The sequence below is a fragment of the Cuculus canorus genome, chromosome 5 (assembly GCF_017976375.1).
Source record: "Cuculus canorus isolate bCucCan1 chromosome 5, bCucCan1.pri, whole genome shotgun sequence".
Lineage (NCBI taxonomy): Eukaryota > Metazoa > Chordata > Aves > Cuculiformes > Cuculidae > Cuculus > Cuculus canorus.
Window position 1 is genome coordinate 38,906,979 of NC_071405.1, and position 16,530 is coordinate 38,923,508.

General features: G+C 36.9%; 1 long non-coding RNA gene across 1 annotated transcript in view; it reads left to right on the forward strand.

Annotated features, from left to right (window-relative positions):
- The window catches only part of LOC128852425 (uncharacterized), a 43,988-nt gene that overhangs the window by 9,253 nt on the left and 18,205 nt on the right, over positions 1-16,530 (forward strand). The window contains exons 2-3 of the long non-coding RNA XR_008450261.1: positions 6,370-6,428; positions 15,018-15,159. This is a non-coding gene — a long non-coding RNA (uncharacterized LOC128852425). The remainder of the gene's footprint in view (positions 1-6,369; positions 6,429-15,017; positions 15,160-16,530) is intronic.

Genomic DNA, 16,530 nt, shown 5'->3' on the forward strand with positions numbered 1-16,530 from the left:
ATTCCATTAGGGAGGGAACAGAAACATCTAAATCCATTGCAGTATGCTTAAAAGGAAAGTTGCCCTTAGGAATCCCTCCTGTTGTGTACAAAAGTACAATTATGTGGTTAACATTTTGAAATGTAAGTGACTAGCTGCCAGTTTGTCTCTTCTTTTAAATTAATATTATATAAAATGCTAGTCACATTGTCAGTCTCCAGAACAGTACATTTTGCACTTCTGATGTTCTTGAATAATATGGAATCTTTCTGACCCCAAAGTAGCATATAGAGATCTTCAACAAGCATGTGAGATACTCAAACATTATATTATTATCAAGTGAGGCACTTAAAAACAAGAAATAGTTTCTAAATGTCCATCCCAATCTTAAAAGCCAAAGATCAGAAAACTTTAAAAGGTAAATTTAACTTCTAAAACAGTTTTTACCTACATTTGCACAGCGAAGTCGAAGTGAAAGTATTAAGTTTTTCAATATCATACATGCATTTTTAAGACAGACTTTATAGAGACATTCTGTTAATTCTCAGTGAACACGCAGACTACATGTTGTATGTCTACAATTCCACAGCCTCTTGTTGGACATTCCCTGCTTGTCTGCAGGCAGCAGAGAGGCTAAATAAAATTAATGCAGGAAAATGGGGTTTGGATTGGGGGAAGGGAGGGTTAGAGGCAAGATTAGGGTGAGCAGAGACTTCTTAACAACATATTTTCATTTATTTCACTGTAATATCTTTTTTTGACTGCATACACTTCAAAGATAATGCAAAATTGGAATTATGAATATCGCTGCTTTGTAGTGAACATATTGCAGGATTCTTAAATAATTAAATTACGCAAGTTCTTAAAATGGAGGGTAATTAGCCATTAATGAGCAAAATCTGTTGCTGTGCAGAGCTGATATACTCCATGCAGACTGTCCTTAAGTTTTACAGGATTTAGTTTAATTCCTAAATGCATATGTGTAGTAAAAATCAGCTGTTGTATATCTTCTAAGATAATCACTAGGTTAGCTAGTAAGTTACACAATGAATCAAGTATCTAATTTTAGTATAATAAATTACAGATGTGTCAATGACTCAGTTTTCTGCTTCTGTTTAATGAGAAGCTTGGTTTAGAAGCACGATAAGGAAAGGTTTAATACTAATGGGGATTAAGAAATTTAAAAATGATAGGCCTGGCACGTGAAGATGGCCTTTTTTCACTCATAAACTCACATTACAAATTCATACTACACAAGGAAAGATATTGTCATCTAATGGCCATTGGATATGCAAACAAATCTACTATATCTTGTTCTTAGTGCGATAACTCTGAGTATTAAAGTCTATTTTCTTAATTAGTACTAGAAACTAAAAGCTTACATTTTAAAGTGCATAAATATAAAGGGTAAAGAATGAATGGAGGAGGAGGTCTGGGAGGAGGTCAAGGCAGATGAACATTTTGCACTTGGACTAAATTTCCTAGTACTGAACTAAGCAGATGTCTCATTAGAATCAATGAGCAACTCCCAGTCGGAAAAACCTTATGGATTATGTACCTTAAAGGATTAAGCCAACCAATAACGGAAGCTTCTTGCAACTGTTTAACAATCCTTAATATGCAGCAGCAAAATAGGAATAGTATCATAGATTATTTCGTCCAGAAAACATGCTTTTTCCTAGTGTTGTCATTTCCACAAAAATACCGTTAATCTTAGTTAAGTAAATATCGTGTGTTCAAAATTATGGTTAACCTGAATAAATTGTAGGAGTTTGGTCCACAATTTCTATGGCATGCAGTGCTGTCTTCAGTAATCTAATTAATGATATTGCAAAGATATCTTTTTAGACCAGTGTCCTATGTTTTGTCATGTTTTAACTCACTTTCTTTATTTTTCATATATCAAATTATTTTCCTGCTGAAGTGCTGAACCTTTGCTTTAGTCAGTCATACACACTGGTTATGGAATTGAAATTCTGATCTTAAGACAGCAATTAATCTTTGCAAGAACTCTTCTGACCCTTTAGTGCAATTCACAGTATGTACTATGAGAGTACAAATACTTCACATTCAGATGAGTTTGTTAGATTTAATCATATGCTCTCTTTATAGTACCTTAGATCATGACTGATTCTCACTGACACTGGGTGGAGAATGATGCTGGTGTTTCAGCAACTGCCGTTTATTCTTCTTACTTATATAGAAAGTGGCATAGCATTAGGGGCTAGTGTATAGCAAACGTTCCTCATCAGAGGTAAAGGAGAAAAAAATGTATGATGTTTTCCTTTGTTCCTCTTTCCTGAGATACAAGATATTCAATTTAAATATAAGAATTTTTTAACTGTTTGGGTGGCTGAGTGGATTTTTCTTTGTGGTGAGTTTGCTGTTTTGTTTTGTTATCAAACTGTGAGAGCAGTAAAACACTTGCACAGATTTCCTAGAGAGATTGTGAAGTCTCTATCCATGGAGCTGTTCAAAACTAGTTTGTATATGGCCCTGCTATAATTGACTCTGCTCTGAGCAGGATGGTACAGAGGTGCTTTCCAGCCTCAGTCATTCTCTAATTCTCCAGTTAGAATCAACATCTGTGAAATTAGTGGACATAGAAATGATTAGGAAGAAGTTTATTTTAGTCTATTTTATTTTGTTAAAGGCACTAGTCCACCTAAGAGAGTGAACTTTTCAAAATGCTAGCATAAGTTCAGCTTTATCAGCAAAGAGAGAATGATCCTGAGCATTTCATCATTCCAAAGTATCCTTGATGGTACATGCTCACCAGGTATGCTGTGAATGGTTCACTCACTTCAACATAAGTAGCCAAATGAAGAAAAATTCAAAAAGTTGATGAAAGAGAAGAACATGGAAACTTCTACTGCACAACAAATTAAAAATTCCAAAACACGTTTTAGACCAGACAATATAGAAATCATTTGATATGTACAAATTAGGTACAGAATTATATGACTAGTTCAGGAAAGTTTAAGAATTTACATAAATGGGAGATAAAGGATGGAATGAAAGGCTAAAAATACAGGTTCATGAAAAGACTGTTTTTTCAATCAATGAATAATTCATTTTGGAAAAGAGAGACTCGGGATGCTGAGATAGACTTTTTGTTCTATTTTTTGTAGTATTATTTAAATTACTAATATTAAGCACATAGATAATGTGTGATACTCAAAGCAAGGTCTGATTTGTGAGTACAGAACAGTCCTCATTGTGTATTATGCTTCCTAACTTCCCTTTCTTTCATACCTTCCTGCTCTAAGAAAGGGTAATGCAATCTCCCTGCACTAGAGAACCATTTGTAACTGATTAAGATGTGCCGCCAAGTCTGTTCTTGTCCCAAGAATTTAGGATTTCATATGAGAGATGAAAACATATGGTGGCCATATATTTGCTGGGTAAATTTCTCCTTTGTACAATGGAGGTAAGACTGCGGAGCTGCTAGCTTTGCTTGTATTGTATTGTTGCTTCAAATACAGTTGAAGCCACACAGAATAACCAATAGAATTCTTTTCAATGGGTTCTTGAAAATAATTATTGTTAATTAATCAATTAAGAGTTTTAAAGCTTTTCCAAAGGCTCCAATGGAAGTCACTGTAAAAATGCAAAGTATTATGATTCAAGTATTTAGTAATGATTGTAACTTAAGTAAAAAATCTTCAAACTCTTTGAAACTGGTAAATTAGCTATTTTCTTGGCAGTGTTTGCAAAACACACACACTGTAAAATGACTTGTTTATATATTTATTTTAAACTGGTAGCAAAAATACATATGGTTACTTTCACTGCTGAAGATGTGCTGCTGTGTGTTGATCATCCTTTAGTGCATTTTGAATGATAGTTAGTCTGTGGAGACCAGTGAAGACCTCCAATTAATTATTACTGGAGAACATGAAATCATAAACAAAATTCCTTGTAATAAATTTTTAAAATGAGATTGCATGTTTTATTTACGGTACTGGTCCATTTTGGGGCTTTAAATCTATGAACAAAAACAAACATGCTTTTTATCAAACTGAAATAAAAAATATCAATAGTATTTCTTTCTTATCAAAGTAGGACACAATATATGAACTGGACTTCTAAATAACTGCAGGGAGAAAAGCAAGGGCAGTAGACGAAAAGATTTACTTTTCTCTAATTCGTAGGAAATTACTAAGGATATATATATGTATATATAAACAATGTGGAAAACAGCAAATTCTTCCAAGCATAGTGACGTTTATTATAGTTAGGGTAGCTGATACAATGGAATTATAGGAAGTGCTTATTAAAGGCATAGCTATTAACTAGGAACTCTCATAATTATCACATATATTTACCACAGAAATTGGGTTGTTTTTAGACAGAAGAGCAGCAATGTTGAGGATATGCAGTAGCTTCAAATACTTTTGGAGAAAAATCCTGCTACAAACGTACAGCTAAAGGTGCTTCTTGTGCCATAGAGATCACAGCTGAAACAACAAAACAGAAAAAGAAATCTGATCAAATATTAAAATAAAAGCCTATAATCAGCCAAATCTTTCACTAGAGTCTTGTATCTTTTTTTTATTTTATTCTTACTCTCATTTGTCTTTCAGATCACAGATTCAATCCATCTGCCTGGAAAATGTGAAGTACAAAAATTTATGCAACAGTTGAATGGACAAATATTAATAGATGAGATTAAGGGCTTCTTTCATCAAAATGTGTGCTAATTCTATAGATTGGTTTTTTCTGTGCCATTGAAGATCTTTTCACCTTTCTACTAGAAACATGATGCCTTCTTTTCCATGTTCCACCAAGACAATTTACTTCTCCCTTCACCCAGTAAAACTGTTTCTCCTTCTTCTCAACTCTGACTCTAAACAATTAAGCTAATTCTCCAAAGGACATGGATATCTCAAAATGGTTTCTGGCTCAGGGAGCTGTGTGGTGACACCATGATATCAAAATGTATTCTAAGGAAAAAAACTTTATATAATAAGTGTCTATTGGAGCCTGCAGATAGACAGATATCTTCATGGTCTATAGTGCTTCCTCTCTCTTCATTCATACGGAGTTATAAAGTTGTAGCACAGTGCAAAGGCAATACTGTGTCTTAGTTGCATTTTCTTAAATTCTTAAATTCCTTTAATCACCTTGTAATAGAATTCTGTCTATTTTATACTATCTTTTCTTCCTCATTAGAAGAGACATCATCGAATCATTTCCTAGTTTCCTGAAAATTTCATCTAGATGCCCCCTTATTCTCATGGAACCGTGACTACATGCTATGTATTTTAGTCTCTTACTTCCAGGATCAGAAGCCAGCAGGAGAGCACAGTGCATAATTTAAATTTTCTTGTCTTCCCCTGGTGATGGGATAAGAATTGCTGGAAACGCTCCTACAAAATCATTACTGATCACTGCAAATGTCTTTCTTCTCCAGCTGATAGTTTTACTTTTTGTTCCAGGAATGAGAGAGGAGTGGGTTACAAGCAATCTTATTACGTTAGTTGTCTGAAGGTTACTTATCTCGCATAAACTATTTTTCTGGGCTCCTTTTATGGCTCAGGGAGGAGAAATAAACACCTACAGAAACGGTATTAAACAGTTACATTAGGGATAAATAATCCACTGGGTGAATCTAATAATATTTAAATAATATTTAATGTCTGAAGATATTCAAGGTGGTTATAGAAGATGTATATACTCATATATTTATTTGAAAGTGACAAGGGAGAGGTTTTGGACTTTGTATCCTTGAAGATTTTCCAAAGCTGGTTGGATGAGTCCTGAGAAATCTGATTTAGCTTTGAACTTAACCCTCCCTTGAGCCGGTGATTAGACTAGATGGCCTCCATAAGGCCTTCCTAACCTAAATAATTTTACAGTTAAATGAATTCCACCCTGGTGCTTAATTTCCATTCTTCCTTTGATAATTATGAAATCTAAGAGTTAAGTAATAATACCTGCAGGCTGGCTTCTGTGCTATTGCTTTGGAAAATTTAGCGTTACTCTATTGGAAATGAATAGGTTTTCTTGTTATTTTATTGTATCATATCCATGTGTGCAGAATTGTAAGAAAGATATCTACGGAAAACAATTGTGATAGGGCCAGAAGGATTTATTAGAGTAAAATTCACTTGATGAATAATATGCTCACCTTATACTCTAGCAGTATTCCAAACAAATCCATACATTGGAAGCTTAATGGATAATATTTCACAGATCTGTTAGGTAATACCGTTCTTGAGGGATAAAAGCAAATAGTGTTTTACTTTTTTTTTTTTAATCTTGTTTGGCAATGCAATCCATCTCATTACTTTCTCCTCCCTCAATTCCACAATTCCAAAATAATTCCCCTTATATGTTGCTTGTGCTTATTATTTTTTTTGTGTATTCTTTTCCTTTTCCCCTTAGCTAGTGTTTTGGTGACACTCACCTGCAAGATCTTCCAGATTTCTCTCAAAATTCACTTGGTAAGTAACCATTTTTTGCTATCAAGTTATTATCATCCAAGGTCCCCTACTGTAGTTTAACTTTGGTATTCATCCCTTTGCCCAGGCTTCTCCCAGCCATTATCGATCCTTTCTGGTTTTGAGGACAACAGGGAAATAACTCAGCAGCTCTTGCTTCTTAGTCTAATTTTCTCCCTTCTTTCTGATCTCTGCTACTCAAAGTCTAAAGAAATTTTCTCTATTCTCTGAAGCTCCCAACAGAGCAAAACTCTCTGATAAGTCAAGTTTTAAGTGTTGATTATTTCTAATGGCAATAATGATTGTAAGCATGCTACTGATGCATTGGTGGTACTAAATGTTACGTCAGGACTGAACCTTTCAGGTCAGCTTTTCCTGGTTTACTTGTTAAAGGTGAACATTTGTGGATATAGCTGCAGCACAAATAAAATCCTGTAGAAAAATATATATGTGTGTAAGTAAGAATTATTAGAAATATCTGCATTTTAATAAAGTGATTTAAATCAGGCTGAGGAGTTGTACTACAGTGTTAGCATCTGAAGAGGACCAATAAACCTAAATGGGTACATAGCATACGCAAAAACCTGCAACATAAGTGGTAGCCATATGATGGATTGGCCACTCAGGGAGTCAGTCTCTCAGACACTTTCAATGTCACTGAAAAGTGGGCAGCTGAAAACACTGATTTTAATTATTATTCTTAAGGAGACCACTAACAGTACTTCACACTCTTATTAAGCCCATGCACCACAGAAGTATAATTTCTCCTTCACCACCCCTCAAATAACCAATTCAAGCTTAAACCTAGAGTTTTCCTAGTAAGAGTGAAGATGTTATTAAGTCCAAAGTTTTGCAATTTTTAAAAAATGTCAATGTAAGATATCCACTTTCTAAATTCAGTTTTGGGGTTGTTTCCAAAATTTATATTCAAAATAATTAATATTAAAAAAGGTCTCACAACTGTTTTTAAATGAATGCTTTAGTTATGATTTTGGATGGTGGGAGAAATAATAAGATGGGGAAAATTATTCCTTTGTGGTAAACACTTGTTTTATAAAAGTAAACAAATAAAATATTCCTGAAGTACTTAGCCCTCAGTATTTGAAGGCCTGTGGCAGCATCTGAAAGACAAAAAAAAGAAATAATTGATTAGTGGATTTTGTTTGATCTGTTCAGGGATCAAAGGGACAAATACTGTCTACAGGGATGAAAGGGTGGAGAACTGCTCTCCATACTGCCTCAGCTATCTGGTTATTCATATGCTCTTGCTGTATGTTAAAGCTGCATATACCTGACCCTCTGTCATTCTTGGGGGGGGCGGGGAATGTAAGTATACTGTGCTGCAGTTCTGAAGGGTTTCTCATTAATCAGACACGGAAAATGTAATTTAAAGTCTATAAGATTGAATAGTGAATCTACATTTTGGTCTGTAAGCAGTATTTATTTTAATTGTCCATGACATAATTGTGGTTCTATTTTTTTTTTTTTAAATGATGTGTGTGTTTGATTTTAAGCATAGGAATTTACTGAGAACTAAAACTACCTAGAGTGACTGTTAGTCCCGTATGTTAGTCATACACCTAAATCCTAAATAACAATCATTGTGTGCGTTTGGTTTAATTTCTACTTATTCCTAAACTAGGCAAAAAAAAAACCCCAAAAACCAAAAACTATATTTTGAAGCATTGCAATATTATAAAGTTTTAAACTACTGAAATTGAGTGAGGAAAAATTGTACATAACAATATCATCCCATTCCCACAAATTGAATGTTTAGGATTTGGGTTTGAGGCATCCTAATGCACCAGAGTGAATGACACACCCATTTTATATACTGTGTTATGATACAATATTAATCTCTTCTGTTCTTTCTGTAAATATTACAGTTTTGTTTTGGTATATTCTTTTAGAAGGTATATGACTAACTGACATATTTCAGAATCTTTTTTTTTTTTTTCCTTTTAAAGCAACTGATCCCTCAGGTCTGAATTCCTAATTAAGTTCATGGTTATGTGAATGCACACACTACATTAGTATGAATCTGTGTACCAAGTAGTGCTCTTACTATAACTTAAATCAATTTCCATTCAATTTAGAAGTTACTGGGTTACTTTTTTACTTCTAACACAGAAAATGTTTAATTTAACTAAATATCCAGACATTTCTTTAGCTATTCCTCCAGAAGATAAAAATGTCTGTGAAGGCTATGTGTGGACTGGCTGAGTGGGCTCTGGAGGCAAACATTAATCATGTTTTTTTTTTTCCTCTGGATGAGAAAAAAATAACATCTGTATGTTGGTCATTGCTATCTTCATCTGTTTTGTCTTCGCATCCTTCTAAACATGTCAGATCCATGGTCTAACCAAGGCCAGCATGTGGGTGTGGTCACTGCCAAGAGGAATTTAATGTAATTCCTAACAGGACTTGGGAGATACTTGAACAAAAACACATTTACTTAAACAAATGTTTCAGAAGATTTAGAGGACTTCCTGAATGGGCTAAGGGAGACAAAGGATAGGAGATTAATAATAGATGGGAATTCTGCCCCTGCCCTCCCCTGTTAGTTCTTATGTTTGAAGGAATTTCATATGCTTGAGGCGGAGGAAGAGTTGGGAGGAAAACGAATGTTGATGTTAAGTACAAATCGTATGTGATAATTATTGTGTAAAATCAGTGAGAATTTATCATATTTTTCTTTTGGAGATGGAGCTATTCTGGAATTCAGAGGCAAAGACCTTCCATCTATTAACCTATATTATTGATTTACTACTGGCAGTGTTTTTTAGCATTAGAATTGCATTTTAAATAACAAAAGTTCACACTCGTCTTGCAGATGCTCCCATAGATGTTTGTGGCAACATTCCAATTGTCTTCTAAAGAGCAGTCTCATGCCCTGAATTAGTAGGTGACTTAGCTATACTGGATATTATGAATAATATTATGCATATTTATTTCCACGATTTTGTCATAGGTGTATTTGCTCAATAAAATGATTGAGGACAAAATATATGACCAGCAATGGAAAGAATTTTAAATTGACAGATTAAGAAATAAATAACAGCCGTATTTCCTACAAAAGTTCCTATTTAAAAAATCCTACTTTTTTATGATTCTTAGATTCCACATCTCTTTCTTATCTTTTGTATAAAAGAAAAGAAAAAATAGTTTTCCAAATTCTTTTTATTACAGGTCTTCTTCTGATACTAGACGGAATACTTGCAGGCCAGAGTTTCATGAGTCCAAATTTATTTCTGATTGAATCTCAACTGGAATTTACTGTCTCCATTTGTAACTTGAGACAGTCCTGTGCCACCACACAAGCTTTTGAAATGTTCACTGTAGTGAAGAACTGAAAAGATTTGGCAATGGTGTATCACTAGTCTTTCTTAAAGTTCCCCAGTTACTATACAAAACAAAAAGCTGAGTTTCCATATTTCATTGATTTTGCTTGCCAGGAAATAGTTCTAGTCCTTAAAGTCATTATTTGATTTGAATTTTAAGCCAAAGTTAGTGGCAATGCTGTCAAGGGAAGTGTTATCACATCCCATATCCATTGACCACATCCTCATGTTAGATTCTCCTTTATGTTAATTCAGCCTTTTTCTGTGACTCTAAGATATGTTACATAATGAAACAGAATCAATATTGATTTTCCTAGAAAAATAGAATGGTTTGGGTTAGAAGGGACCTCAAATATCATTTAGTCCAACTACCCTGCCAAAGGCAGGACCATCTTTCAGTACATCAGGTTGCTCAAAGCCTCATCCAGCCTGAGCTTGAATATTTCCAGAGATGGGTCTTACAAAACTTGTCCAGGCAACGTGTTCCAGTGTTTCTCCACCCTCATTTTAAAGACTTTCTTTCTTATATCTAGTCTGGATAGCTCATCCTATCCCTATACTCCTTGATAAAAAGCCTCTCCCCATCTTTCCTGTAGACCCTCTTTAAGTACTGGAAGGCCGCTATATGTTCTCCCTGGAGTTTTCTTTTCTCCAAGCTAAACAACCCCAAGTATCTCAGCCTCTATTCATAGGAGAGATGTTCTTACCCTTTGATAAGTTTTGTGGCCCCCCCTCTAGACCTGCTCCAAGAGTTACATGTCTTTCCTGTGCTGAGGGCTCCAGAGCTGGACACGGTACTCCAGGTGGGGGTCTCACCAGAGCAAAGTACATGGGCAGAGCCACCACCCCGCAAGCACATATTGCCTGTGAAAATTCAGGTTTTCATCCACAGATACCTCCAAGTCCTTTGCAAGGCTGCTCTCGATCCCTCCATGTCCCACCCTGTCCTGATTCCAGCAGTTGCCCTGACGCAGGTGCAGAACCTTGCACTTGGCCTTGTTGAACCTCACAAGGCTCACATGGGGCACTTCTCATGCTTGGCCACAACCTTCTGAATAGCATTCTGCCCCTCAGGAATCATTCATCTTGGATCCATCACTGAGGCACATGACTTGTCACTGATCTCCGTCCAGACACTGAGCCCTTGACCACTACTTCTGGATGTAACCATCCAGCAATTCCTTGTCCATCCGTCAAATCCACATCTCTCCAATTTGCAGAGAAGGATGTTGTAAGGGACAATGTTAAAGACTTTACAGAATTCTTGACAGATGACATCGGTAGCTCTTCCTTTGTCCACTGATGTAGTCACTCTGTTGTAGAAGGTAAGACTTGCCCTTCGTGAAGCCGTGCTGACTCATTCAAATCTCCTCCTTGTCCTCCATGTGCAATGGCTTCTAGGAGAGTCTGTTCTATGACCTTCCCAGACACAGAGGTGAGGCCGACAGGTATCTTTCACTAGACTCGATTTCTCAAAATCCCAGCCAGACTGACCTTCAACACTTCCAGGGATGAAGCATCCAGAACTTCTCTGGGCAACCTGATCCAGTGTCTCACCACTTTCATGACCAGAGGCGTTTCCCTCAGCCTGCCTTTGTGTGCTATATGCTGGCCCATTCCTATCTTAAACACCATAAGCTGGGCCTACAACGCATGCATCACTGACTTTCCTAGGCTGGGGAAACCAGGAGGGGACGGAGGAGTCCAGATGGAGTTTCCAAAGTACAAAACAAGAGAGGAGGAAAGCATTTTTACAGTTACTTTCTTGGTTTACTAGTGTTTTGGCTGTTTTTTTAAAACAGGGAATGGGAAAGAAAGGTTTACACAACCCATGGCAAAGAACACTATAATTGTTGGTGGTGGGAGATGGAACAAGTTGGCCAGCCATACATGGAGGTTAGTCCTCCCAGCCAGTGACAGCTCTGGTGGCTTTCACTCCTGTGACACTGGGAACTCCAGCTACACCACTGACATCGTGTCATGGAAGGGAGCCCTGGCATGGTGTAGTGGTGCCAGGGGAGCCATGCTGGGGGTGGATCCACTTGCATTAGTTGTTCTTGTTCTGCAGGTGGACTCACCTCAATGGGCATTATGCCATCAGCCAACACGGTACATGGTACATGTGGCTGTTGGTGCCTCCTGTGTAGCACTCCCTTCTCCTCCTCTATGGGTCACGTAGCCATGGTTCTTCTCTCCACCACCCAGAAAGATGGGCAGCTATCCACTTTACTCTTGGATCTCTTGTTTCCAGGCATCCTTGGAACCCATGGGCTTTGAAGTTCAGCAAATTGCAGGCCAGCGCCTGGGGTCCCCATATTTATAGGGCCCAAAACAAAGGGCAGCAGGGTGGTTTGTGGCATCAGGAGGCCAATGTGATGGGGATGTATGTGGCCAAATATGACTGTTCTGGGAGTTGGGGGGCCTGTGGCCTGAAAGAAGCTCTCATGTGAGAGAGGGAGGTGGGCCAGGAGGCGAAGGGCCTTTGCTGTGGGAATTGCTCCACTGTGCCCTTCCGTTGCCTCTTGGGCACAGTGGCTGCCCTCCAACTCCTCTTGTGTGCCTGGATTCCAGGCCCTCTCCTTCATCCTCTGCCAGGTCTTCGCTGGACAAGATGGTGGCAATGATGTTGCAGGAGGGTCAGGGGTCCTCAGTGACCCTTCACTGACCTGGCTGCCCACAAGTGATCCCCCCATGTGCAGCTGTGCCTGAAAGGGGATGAACCATCCAGATATTACATAGGGTTTAAAAAGTAGAAAATATCAAAATTTACAAAAAAGTCTTAATCTTGAGAACTATCCTCCACAAGAGAACCCAGGTAAGAGTTAGAAAATTATCTATTCTATGGTTTTATACCAACCACATATTTCAAAGCAAATGCATACAATATCACTTCAGAAAGACTGAGCACCAGGTGTAAAAATACAGCTGGAAAGTTTGCCAGTCAAATGATTTTCTCCTTTTTACATTTGGAACACTCTCTTCCTCACATTTGACTTAAGTCTTCTATCTTTTCAGTAATTCCAAGTAATTCTACTATAGTTCCAAGTTTAGCCACACTGAAATAAAGGCTTTCCCAAGCAAGACCATTACATTAGCCCCAGAATGACAGTAGTACACATTTGTTTTAAAAAAGACTTACCACAATTGTTCCTTTCAAAAATAACTAATTTCAAAGACATTCACTTTCATTCTACAGCAGGGACTGTTTTGTAACACATTACAAGACTCTTAACACTTTCAATAGTACTTTATTTATTGCAGAACTGCTCATTTATCTGGCCATGTAATGAAACAATATTAGCCAGGTATAGGAGCCCAGGTTAGGCAGAGGCCAAGTCTTTCAGACACTTGTAAAGATGAGAGCCAGAAAACACACTTGAAAAAATACTTTGTTCTACATTTAACAAGATTTCAGGTCCAACACCACTTCTTTCAACATGGTCCAATTTGAATCCTATCACATAGACTGTTTCAAATTGTGAACTTGGCTAGGCTATTCAGCAAGTAAATGTAGTATCCAACATCCACAATTGCTTTACAGTTGAATTTGTAGGATTCTTCACCAAATCCAGTCATTCCAACTGGCTGTTAAGGAAAGTTACATGGTCTGCTGCTGCGATTGAGAGATCGTGTAACTTTAAAGAAGACCTCTGGTACCTCTACCAGCATCTTACCCAAAGGCTGAGCAAGAAATAGAAAGAGGGCAGTCAGCTGTATCATGTAAAGATCCTATTATATCTGGAGAATCATTATAAATGGAGTAAAGTGTAGTAAGGAGAGATACAATCCAATTCAGGTTAATTATTTATTATTCCAAAAATCATGTAATCCCCACCCTTTATGGTACCTCACCATGTTACAGACTGTTTTCATTTACAAGTCAATAGAAACACACTGTTTATGCAGTTTTAGTTTGTACTTTCTCTGTACTGAATGAGATCATGACAGAGAAAAGAGAGAGGCTTGATAATGATTTGATTTCATCTCAATGCTGGTCCACTCTTTCAGGGTTTTTTTTTTTGTAGTTATCGCCAGTTCTGAAACAGAGGTATTCTCTTTCCTATCTGATCAAAGATTTGTGGTTTTGTGAAAATATTTGTTTACTCCTTCTTATACAAATCCTTGCTTGTTCAGCTGTGAGCTAAATAAAAGTGCCTGAACAGCAGGCATTTTGCATATGTTTGATACAGATTGCCAGATTGCCTCAGAAAACTCCCTGGAAGATGGAAATCAAAAGTCCTAAGTGACAAAAAGGTCTGGTCAGAAAAGCTTACTAGCTTTTTTTACCATGTACATAATTTGCTAAATTTTCTTCTTTTATTAATTCCTAGCTACTCCAAACTTCTCATACACCATTAGTGAACTGTCTCTACGCTCTTTTTGTGCAGTTCTGCTGCTTTTTTCTCACAGAGGAACTAACTTACAAATTTCACTAGAGTCATTGTAATGTGAATTTGAAGATGTACATGAAAACATAAGTACTGATTCAGGGACAAAAAGAAACATGGGGAGTTGTTGTTTTGTTTTTCCCCATCCCTAAATTCTCTACTGTATGGTTAGCTAGGAAAAAAAAACCAAAAAAAACCCACCAAAATTAAGAAATTATCCTCTACCCTCCTATTTTTCCTAATATTTTAGGTTTGATGGAAATTATCACTTGATTTTATTTTAAAACAACGTTATATAAAGCAAAGTTTCTGAAAGCTTTGGGTTTTCATAGGTCCGTATTTGAGCACACATCTAAACAAGATGTGTGTGTTTATATTATGTTATTTAACGTTTATATTTCCAAGTAAGAAACAGTATACGATAAATGTTGATTATTGTGTTCATAGTGGCCTCGTGTCACCATCATCACCACACTAGTGGTCTGGACACCAGACCCTTTGTCTTTCATGCCTTCCATAAAACTCTGAGATTTAGAATGAAAGCTGCAAAATAGGAAGCATTTTTTATTACTTTTAAAGTATACCTCAATTATTATGTAGTTCTTAGAATGTATCACAAGAAAAAAAATTGAGTGTATCTGTTATCTGTAGGGAACTGAGAGACAAGCACATCGATTGTCTAAGAAAGGAAACAAGTTGTTGATTGTGCTACATATTACTGAAGCATCCAAAAATAATTTCCTTGTTCTTTTTCACCTGTAACCAGTGATCCCATCCTGTTGTTATGACTGAGAACAATTAAATCAAGCTCTCTCCTGATATCCTTCTCTCTGCATTCCTCTGTCTGTCCTTGCTCTCTACAGGGTATTTCTATGGAAGTTCCATGGTTCATATAACTGATGTAGCCAAGAGCTTCACAGACTTCTGATCACAGAGTCATCTCTCAGTAGCACATCTGAGATTCGTCAGCTCAATGTTTCTCTTTGGGGATACCAAATACCTGATGTGAGTATTTTCATTCTAAACACACATGTTAATTCCATGGCAGAGGTTAGAAGCCACGGGAAAGAAAACTGCTCTCTCAGAATTTCACACAGCCGTATGACAGGTAGAAAAGTGGCCCTTTGAGTACTGTGTGCAGCTTTGAGTGCCTTTATGTAAGAAGGATATCTAAGTATTAGAGTGTATCCAGAGGAAGACACCTGGAGCAGCTAATGAGGTCACTTATGAGGAGCAGCTGAGGTCACTTAGTTTGTTCAGCTTAGAGAAGAGAAGGCTGAGGTGTTTAACCTAATATTCAGTTAAAATTAAAATGCTAGTAATGATAGAAAATTATTCATACTGTAGCCAGAAACAGTATGTTACATTTAAGTATATGCTTTGTTTTGAATATTGCTTATTTTTATGTTTTATTGCAATGTTGTCTTTTATTATGCAAACCAATGAAACTCACAAACCAATAAGGCACAGTCTTTACCATTCTCTAATTAAGCATGAAAACAGAACACCTCTTCTAAAGTGGAAGTTCATTACTCACAATTGAGCTCTAAACTATTTGTCATTTATCAGAAAAAAGTTTGGCTGCTTTGCACTCTTGACCCTTCAATGGTTGTTTATGATGTAGGTTGATTATTCACTGAAAATATTTATGCAAGGAATAGGCATAGAACAGAGGCTGAACAGAAACTTTGTAATGTAATAAGGGTAAATATTCTCTCTCTGAGGCATTTGTGAACTAAGAAAGAATCTGATTTATTTTCATTCTTACAACCAGTCTACAGCTCTCCTTTGCCTCCTTCTCCACTAGTCTTTTTAGTCATGCAAACACCACCTATCATATTGTGTATCCTTAGCAAAGACTTCATCCTTTCTTGACCAAGTATAGACAGCCCTAATGCTAAGGTCTTAAAAACTGAAAGAAAGATGTTTCGTCTCTTATTTACGTCTGTTCTTTATGAGATCAATTGAAATACTACAATCTTCCCATTGTGAATAGTGTTTTCAGATATCCATTTCAGTAAATGAATTGCTTGTGAAAGAAGGTAATGCTCAGTGTGAGGGCAGAGGACACATTCATCCCCTATGGCTGCACTGGTTTACTTCCCAGGGGCTACCACTGCATAGTTCCCATTAGTGCCTGCAGAGCATGGTCACATAATGTAGATAAGGATCCAAAATTGTCTCATCTAATTTTAGGATGCTGTAACATAGATATTCACATCTGAACCACATGTTCTGATGCACTTTGTACTCTATGGAGAAAAATTTGTCCATTCATGGGGTGATTAATTTCATCCAGAGGAACACTGAAAATAAGTGAGATGATCCATAGCCTAGGACGGCTCATCTCTCCCCATTGACTGTAGAGACAATCCA